General features: G+C 39.6%; 1 protein-coding gene across 4 annotated transcripts in view; it reads left to right on the forward strand.

The window, feature by feature from the left end:
• The window catches only part of LOC309475376 (uncharacterized protein), a 140977-nt gene that overhangs the window by 12656 nt on the left and 119149 nt on the right, over positions 1 to 9172 (forward strand). For 3 of the 4 annotated variants that reach the window (XR_014197616.1, XR_014197618.1, XR_014197619.1), the window contains one exon: positions 5189 to 5376. The exons of the other annotated variant lie outside the window; for it this stretch is intronic. The gene's annotated coding sequence lies outside the window, so the exon portion shown is untranslated. The remainder of the gene's footprint in view (positions 1 to 5188; positions 5377 to 9172) is intronic. 4 annotated transcript variants of the gene reach the window in all.

Genomic DNA, 9172 nt, shown 5'->3' on the forward strand with positions numbered 1-9172 from the left:
GTTCAACTGAGAAGCAGCAAGATCATTATTTAAGACTATTTAATTCTTTAGGATATTTGATATAGAAACTGACATTGTCAAGGAAGTTTAAGTACCTTTAAACTGGTATAAAATGTCATCAAGCTTAACCAGTATTACCAGTATTACCGTATCTCATCACAAACCTACTATGTGCCAAACTCGACTTTCTCAAATATGTGAAACAGCGTCATTTGTGATTGCTCAGAAACTTTTTGAGGAATTGCAAAATAATGCATGAAACAGTTTGTTTTTATAATTTATTGTTATAACTTAAGAACATAATGTAACTAATATTCCTGCCATAAAGCCCCCAAAATCAGAAACTGTATTATCATTCTTTTGGAAGAGGTGGTTTCTGCAAAACATGCAGGATACATAAACAAACATGAAAAACTCTATACTACTCTAAAACTTTTTATTGTCACGTGTAAATGAGGATTTAGTCGCAGATGTGAAATAGTAACAATTTATTTGGCAAGTTCAGAATGAAGTAGAAATCGAGGGTCAGACGGCTGGTGCAGATGATTGCTGCTCTTGGCAACGCAGGGACGCAGTGGGCAAAGATCCTAGTGAAGAACCCAGCTGAGAAGAGTCCACAGCCACGGGAACAGAATCCCCACAAGAACACGAAGAAATACCAGATAATAATTCCTGAGAACTCAAACAGGAACTGGACGGCAGGAGAAAGCCAAACAATCTGACAACACAGGACGGATAGCACAGACATTAAATAGCTGAGTTGATGAGCCTCAGCTGTCGCCGATCAGCTCATCAGTGACAATCAGCCGACACAGACACATACACAGAGAGAGAGAGATAGAGAATGAGTCAGTGAACACATGAACCGTGACATTTATACATTATTTTTTTCCATTGGTTTGGACACAAAGATGAACAAACTCTATAAGTTTTGAAAATTTTAAATGAAAAAAGTTTCCTTTTTCATGTTCTTGCAGCTTAAACGGTTAGTTCACTCAAAATATCTGTCATCATTTATGTACCCTCATGCACCCATAAGACCTTCGTTCATTTTCGCAAACACAAATTAAGATATTTTTAGTGAAATCTGAGATATAACTGTCCCTCCATTTAAAATCTATTCACATCTTTCACAAAGAGATCGTAAAATAAATCCATAAGAATAGAGGGATTTAAACCAAGTTTTCTGAAGAAACACGATCGCTGTGATGAACAGATTTAATTTAGGCTTTTATTTACATATAAACAGTGATCAGCAAACAATGTTTACAGTATTCAAATTTGGTAAACAGAAGCTCAAGCATGAGAACCAATGAGGTTCATTCACGTGTTACGCAGCACGTTTGAGCTTCTGCAAGAACCAATGAGGTTCATTCTTGTGTTACGCAGCACGTTTGAGCTTCAGCAAGAACCAATGAGGTTCATTCTCGTGTTACACAGAACGTTTGAGCTTCAGTAGGAACCAATGAGGTTCATTCTCGTGTTACACAACACGTTTGAGCTTCAGTAGGAACCAATGAGGTTCATTCTCGTGTTACGCAGCACGTTTGAGCTTCAGTAGGAACCAATGAGGTTCATTCTCGTGTTACACAGCACGTTTGAGCTTCAGCAAGAACCAATGAGGTTCATTCTCGTGTTACGCAACACGTTTGAGCTTCTGCAAGAACCAATGAGGTTCATTCTCGTGTTACACAGAACGTTTGAGCTTCAGCAAGAACCAATGAGGTTCATTCACGTGTTACGCAGCACGTTTGAGCTTCTGCAAGAACCAATGAGGTTCATTCTCATGTTACACAGCACGTTAGAGCTTCAGCAAGAACCAATGAGGTTCATTCTCGTGTTACACAGAACGTTTGAGCTTCAGCAAGAACCAATGAGGTTCATTCTCGTGTTACACAGCACGTTTGAGCTTCAGTAGGAACCAATGAGGTTCATTCTCATGTAACACAGCACGTTAGAGCTTCAGCAAGAACCAATGAGGTTCATTCTCGTGTTACGCAGCACGTTTGAGCTTCTGCAAGAACCAATGAGGTTCATTCTCGTGTTACACAGCACGTTTGAGCTTCTGCAAGAACCAATGAGGTTCATTCTCGTGTTACACAGCACGTTTGAGCTTCTGCAAGAACCAATGAGGTTCATTCTCGTGTTACACAGAACGTTTGAGCTTCAGCAAGAACCAATGAGGTTCATTCTCGTGTTACACAGCACGTTTGAGCTTCAGTAGGAACCAATGAGGTTCATTCTCATGTTACACAGCACGTTAGAGCTTCAGCAAGAACCAATGAGGTTCATTCTCGTGTTACGCAGCACGTTTGACCTTCTGCAAGAACCAATGAGGTTCATTCTCGTGTTACGCAGCACGTTTGAGCTTCTGCAAGAACCAATGAGGTTCATTCTCGTGTTACGCAGCACGTTTGAGCTTCTGCAAGAACCAATGAGGTTCATTCTCGTGTTACGCAGCACGTTTGAGCTTCTGCAAGAACCAATGAGGTTCATTCTCGTGTTACACAGCACGTTTGAGCTTCTGCAAGAACCAATGAGGTTCATTCTCATGTTTCGCAGCACGTTTGAGTTTCAGCAAGAGCCAATGAGGTTCATTCTCGTGTTACGCAGCACGTTTGAGCTTCAGCAAGAACCAATGAGGTTAATTCTCGTGTTTTGCAGCACGTTTGAGCTTCAGCAAGAACCAATGAGGTTAATTCTCGTGTTTTGCAGCACGTTTGAGCTTCAGCAAGAACCAATGAGGTTCATTCTCGAGTTATACAGCACGTTTGAGCTTCTGCAAGAACCAATGAGGTTCATTATCGTGTTACGCAGCACGTTTGAGTTTCAGCAAGAACCAGTGAGGTTCATTCTCGTGTTACGCAGCACGTTTGAGCTTCTGCAAGAACCAATGAGGTTCATTCTCGTGTTTCGCAGCACGTTTGAGTTTCAGCAAGAGCCAATGAGGTTCATTCTCGTGTTACGCAGCACGTTTGAGCTTCAGCAAGAACCAATGAGGTTAATTCTCATGTTTTGCAGCACGTTTGAGCTTCAGCAAGAACCAATGAGGTTCATTCTCATGTTACGCAGCACGTTTGAGCTTCTGCAAGAACCAATGAGGTTTATTCTTGTGTTACGCAGCACGTTTCAGCTTCAGCAAGAACCATTGAGGTTCATTCTCATGTTACGCAGCACGTTTGAGCTTCTGCAAGAACCAATGAGGTTCATTCTCGTGTTATACAGAAGTTTTGAGCTTCAGCAAGAACCAATGAGGTTCATTCTCATGTTTCGCAGCACGTTTGAGCTTCTGCAAGAACCAATGAGGTTCATTCTCGTGTTACGCAGCACGTTTGAGCTTCAGCAAGAACCAATGAGGTTCATTCTCATGTTACACAGCACGTTTGAGCTTTTGCAAGAACCAATGAGGTTCATTCTCGTGTTATAAAGAAGTTTTGAGCTTCATCAAGAACCAATGAGGTTCATTTTCATGTTTCGCAGCACGTTTGAGCTTCAGCAAGAACCAATGAGGTTCATTCTCGTGTTATACAGAAGTTTTGAGCTTCAGCAAGAACCAATGAGGTTCATTCTTGTGCGTCAACCAAGTGTGGTTGAGCTCTCTGTGTTCACTGATCAATGTTTATACGTGAATAAAAGTCTAAATTCAATCTGTTCATCATATAAAGCGATTGTTTCTCTTCAAAAGACTTGGATTAAACTGCATGATTCAGTCATTTTAAGATCACTTTATGAATGTTTTAGGTGAATAGACTTTCAATGGAGGGACAGAAATCCCTTCTGATTTCATTAAAAATATCTTCATTTGTGTTACGAAGATGAATGACGGTCTTATGGGTTTGGAACAACATGAGGGTTCATAAATGATGACAGATTTTTAATTTTGGGGTGAATTAACCCATTAACTTGTGGAGGATTGTGCTTGCAATGGCAAGATCATGGGTTTGATTCCAATGTGAAACACAAAGGGTGAATTCAGGTTGATTGGTACACTTTTGCCTTTGAGATGACTGGGAGAAATGTCCCAATCAACCCGAATACATCCTACACTTTCTATGTATATATGTTGAATGTACTGTAGGCCACTCCAAATAAAAGCGGCAAATATTGTTTTGCAAGTTCGTGTTATCTGTGACATGTTTTGCCGGTTTTATCGCCACCAGCTTTTCGAGTTTGAGCGCACAACCGTCTTCTGCTCAAGCTGAAAGCGTTTCGACACAAGTGCAGAATAATGCAGCCCAGCGCTCTGTTTGTTCCCACTTCTTTTTCGGTCTGCCACAGCCTGTAATTATCTACAGCTGAAAACAAGTGCATGCTGAAATGCCCATTGGGCCATAGAAATGGAATTATAGCCCGCGTCGCTTTCCTTTCTCTACAGAGAGAATGCTTCTTTTTGTGGCAGAGAATGTGTGTTTAGTTTAGTTTGAACTATTTTGGCAAGGAGGGGGCTCTCGGCAGGCCAGCCGCGCGCGACGTCTTTGTTAAACGTCTTGATGATGGAAAATTGATCAGGCTTGAATCAGAGGTTCAATATATGGTCTCCCTCAGTCTATTGTCTAGGTGAATTTGCACATGGTGAAGGGCCACAGGCAGGTTGCTATTAATATGACAGCCTACTCCATATCCAGCTATAATTTCTAATGAAATACCTAATCTCCATTATTTTGATCCAGGCGGGCGATAGCGTAGAAGAAAAGGAGAGAAGAGGGAGAAAAGGCTTTTCTTTGTGCTTTTCCGTACGAGAAATGGCAAACCGATCATTTTTGTCAAGTTCTTTTTTGAAGCCGACCGAAATGCTTGTGGATTGCCACAGTTTAAAAAGGCGCCCAGATAAAGCCATTCAAGGCGCTGAATGCAGACGCCATCTGTTTTTTTTCTTTCTATTTCCTCTTTTTTTTCTCCTTTTTCAATCCTTGTAATCAAATTTGAGCAAAATCAAATGGAAGGGGGAGTTTCAATGAAAGTACCTTTTGTTGGGCTGAAACGAGCAAGTAATTTACAAACTGCCCTTCCTTTGTGTGGGAGGCTAAAGGAAAAAAGAAATCAGTAGCTTTTAAAGCTAGGCCTCGCTGCGACTCCGCAGATAATGAAAGCCGTCTGTGTTGTGGGCTAGAGAGCATTTCAAAGGCAGGCCTGACTCAGGGTTACACTGCTAAAAAACCTGCGTGTGTTTGTTTTGTGGGGAGAGCAGATCCAGTCTTCAATGCAGTACGGACACGGGGTGAGTCGGCGAAGGAGGACACCTTCTTTCAGCTGGAAACCGTTACTGAACATGTGGGAATCTAAGAGGACTTGAGCCTACTTGCCTTCACAATCCGTACGGATGGAGCCGTTGCTACGTTTTCTCCCTGCCGCTTCACTGTGGAAGATTGCCGGAAGGTGAGTCCCTTGGGATTTCTTCTCCTGATGATTCCCGTCAGTCCGCGACTCGTCTGTGCCAAAATGTAAATGAGTTTTTTTAAGATAAGCAGTGATTTATGGCTGGGCACAGGAGTGTGGTGTGCGTTCACTTGGCTGTAGAGGGCAGAGCGGGTAATAGTCACACCGACTATCCCAAATGTCTTCTTCGTAATTAGTATTGGAAAGTTTACTGGTTGTTGAGAGATCACATAATATTTGTTCAATTATTAAGTTGGACTGTTGTGTTTGGCTTGTTTTTTTTTCCTTTTGAGAATGAATTCTCTCATAACTCTGAATTATAAATGAAGTTTTACTTGTTGCATTGAACAAGTCATCTTTGGGACTTTATTTATTACATATTTATAGAATATTTATAACATATTTTCTTTAAATGGCACCGAACAATGCTTAATGCTTATGCACACTATGCTTCATTGAACTTATGCATGACTTACCTTTTCATCTGCAAAAAAAAGTTTTCATTTATACGTACTTTTATTCTAATTAGCCAAGTTTCAAAGCTAGTTTCACTCTCTGGTCTACTTTTAACAATAGACAAACTGTGGCACATTTAAATGAGCCGGTATATTGAAATGTCAAAATTTGCACTGGAACAAAAAACAGGCAAAATTCAATCTGAGTCTGAATAGAATATTAAATAAGTCGACTCTCTACCGCCACCCAACCATAAGCAAGAGCCCGCGTCAGGCCGCCCATGGGAGAGGCAGTCAGTCAGGCGGAGTGCATCATTTACTGCTCATTCTGTACATAATGCATTCTGGGATCATTCATGTGTGCATTATAGCAGGAATTATGCAATCTGTATTGATACAGGATTATAAAGCTTGGCCATTACCTCTCATTACCATGCTTAAAAAAAATATATATACTTTCTAATTCCGGGTTAAATGATCAAAACAAACAAACGTGCACTTCCAGTGGAAGTCTATGTGGCAACTGTCTGTTCCATTGATGAACTATCAACACTGTTTTGTTTGTTTATACAAACCGAGTCACTAGTCAAATGTATTGCTTGCGGCGACTAACGTTTAATGAATTTTTCCAATACGTTAAAAGATAGAAAGTGTTTCAAGTATTTTAAGGTGCCACTAATAAGAGCTGATGAATTAGTGTTGCGTTCCTTAATGTGTGTAATCATATGTCACCCGTTGGTGTTTTACGCGACCAGCTGAGGTTTATCGGATAAATCTGTCTCAATTATGTGTCATGAACGCATCCCCCTCAGGGGCGTCAATACCAATGACTTAATGGGCTGCTAACGGAAGGGGGGTTGTGTGAGTGGATGGGCGGTACTGACCGCCAATTACAGCCCAATGAGCCGCGGCCAGTCAACTGCTGGTGATCATAGCCCATTTACACACGACCCAGCGGCTCAAAACCTCTCTGGGTTTAACCGTCCGACCCTCCATTCTGATCCTGAAGCTTCCTAATGCTCATTTGATAGTAGGTTAGTCTAATAGTGGGCTAATCATGCAAATTATAATAGCTTTGGGTTTATTTGACATCAGTTGTTCTAGAGTATAGGCTTAATATACAAAAACATTATTGCAAAGTAATAGATTTGAATGGAATTCACATTTAATGTAGGTTAAATATGCTTTAGGCGGAAATATTGTTGTTTCACGCACTGGTCAATTTTAAGATTTTGGCCTATTTGGCTTTTGATAACGTGTTGTTTCAAACTAGTGGAGAGTTTCAGGCTTCTGAGTATATCTTTTAAGGCCGTTTTCACAAAACGAGTTCTTTCTCCGTTTCAGCAGCACTTATATACACCAAACTTTACAGTTTTATTCCTATCTATATGCTGAAGGTTTTTACCGAAGGCTTTGTTCATTTATTATCCACCTGATTTTACACAGGGTTTTTATTCCTAAAAAAAAAACATGGTTGAAATGTATAGTTTGTCTGTATTTTCTAATTTATGTGTGATAAAAACAGATTTCCAAAATCCCCTCTGTAAATAAAAACTTTACCTCTAATATGTCAACAAAATGAAACAAGAAAGTTGAACTTGGCTTTATCCAATGTTCAGATTTATGTTCTGGAAATGCATGCAAATTAGGGCATATTTAATCGAACAATGCCTCGTTTCCCTATTTAAGCGTATTTTAACTTAAAAATGTTTGAAATTCTTAATGCAATCAATCAAGTATGGCGATATCTATTATAGCTAAATATTTTACCCTATTTACCTGGGGTGTCTTGTCATAAAAACAATGTCACAATACAAAAATATTAGTGGTCCTAAAAATAAGCTTACTTTTTAAAAAAGCAAAATAGTCTATTTTATTGTTTTCTTTTTTAAATGTTGACTTAAAACATGACTCTGTGATGTTTTCATCCCCACTGTAGCTTTCTTGAGTTCATTAAATACAGGTTTTAGTCCAAATGGACCAAAAAATGATCCATGGCGATTTGCAGAAGCAATCAGAGGTGCCGGTGCGATTAGACTTAAATGCAGGAACATTGATGTAGGACTAATCTTAGACCACTTTGTCTCTCTCAGAGCTCTCTGGGCAAGGTGTCTCGAGCACCTACTTGCCTTAAAACCAGAAATTAAAACGATTTATAGACAAACCCTAGCAAAGAGGACCCTAACCCTATATTTAAGCCCAGAAGTAGCTCTTCCACATGGAAAGCTGTAATTAATAGGGCCAAAGACCCTACTGAAGTCTCACCTCTCCGTAATCTTGGAATGTAAATGAGGGGTTTAGCGCTGATATTACTGGACGTTCAGGAGAAACTGCAGAATTAGGACCTCAATCTTGGTTTTTCAGCAGACGTCAGGTTCACCTGAGACGGGAACTACAGAAACGGTGATAGTGAACAGTTAGCAGGCTAATGCGTAGGCTAATACACGTTTGCTACGGCAGCTTAATATTAAATTTACTGATGCTAGCAGTTAAAATGTATCTGCCTTGCACAAAAAATTGTCTATTCCAATTTTGCACCTGTGATGTTTCATTAGCGCTGTGTGAAATACGATTTTAACCAACTTTAAGCAGCATGGCATTGCTAAAATTGCAAACAGAACCGTAAGACATGCTGGGCTGACCCTGCCACGCGCTAAAGTCTCAGTCGCTCGACTGCAAATGGACTTTAAGATGGGTGCATTCTGTATAGCACACATTGGTAAAGCTGTTCAGGTTTTATTGCTACAGCATTTTCCCTGGGGAAAAAAAAGGCACACATGAAATTGACCCTGTTTATTAATTTAATGCATGTTCCTGCATGTCTTATTTTGAATGATACTTCAGCGCACATTAAAAACGACTTGACCATTATTCGTGATTCAGTTGATGGATACAATAAAGTGCCACCCTACATTTTTTTTTTCTTATTTAAAGTTTCACTCGGAAAACTGCATCAGATTATGAAATTAAATCGACTTGTGAAGAATGTTTTACATTCACAAACCATAATTTGTAATCGTTTTGGTAGAAACGGTACATAAGGTACATAAGGTACACTGTAAAAAAAATAATGTAATGTTTAAGTAATGTTTAAGGCTAAATCAATATAGGCCAACGTGTTCCTGTACTTTGCATTCACAACACAAAATAAACTTTTCTTGCAACTTTTGACTTTTTTATACTTATTATTTACATTTACTACTAATACTATTTATGTAATCATACTAATTGTGTATACTGAACCAAATGCAACTAGCATGTCACTTATATGTATGTTTTTGAACATTAAATGAAACAAAAACTATCTTATGCTAGCAGAGGCTGCATTTATTTGATCAAAA

This window comes from Leuciscus leuciscus (assembly GCF_965113295.1).
Source record: "Leuciscus leuciscus genome assembly, chromosome: 15".
NCBI lineage: Eukaryota > Metazoa > Chordata > Actinopteri > Cypriniformes > Leuciscidae > Leuciscus > Leuciscus leuciscus.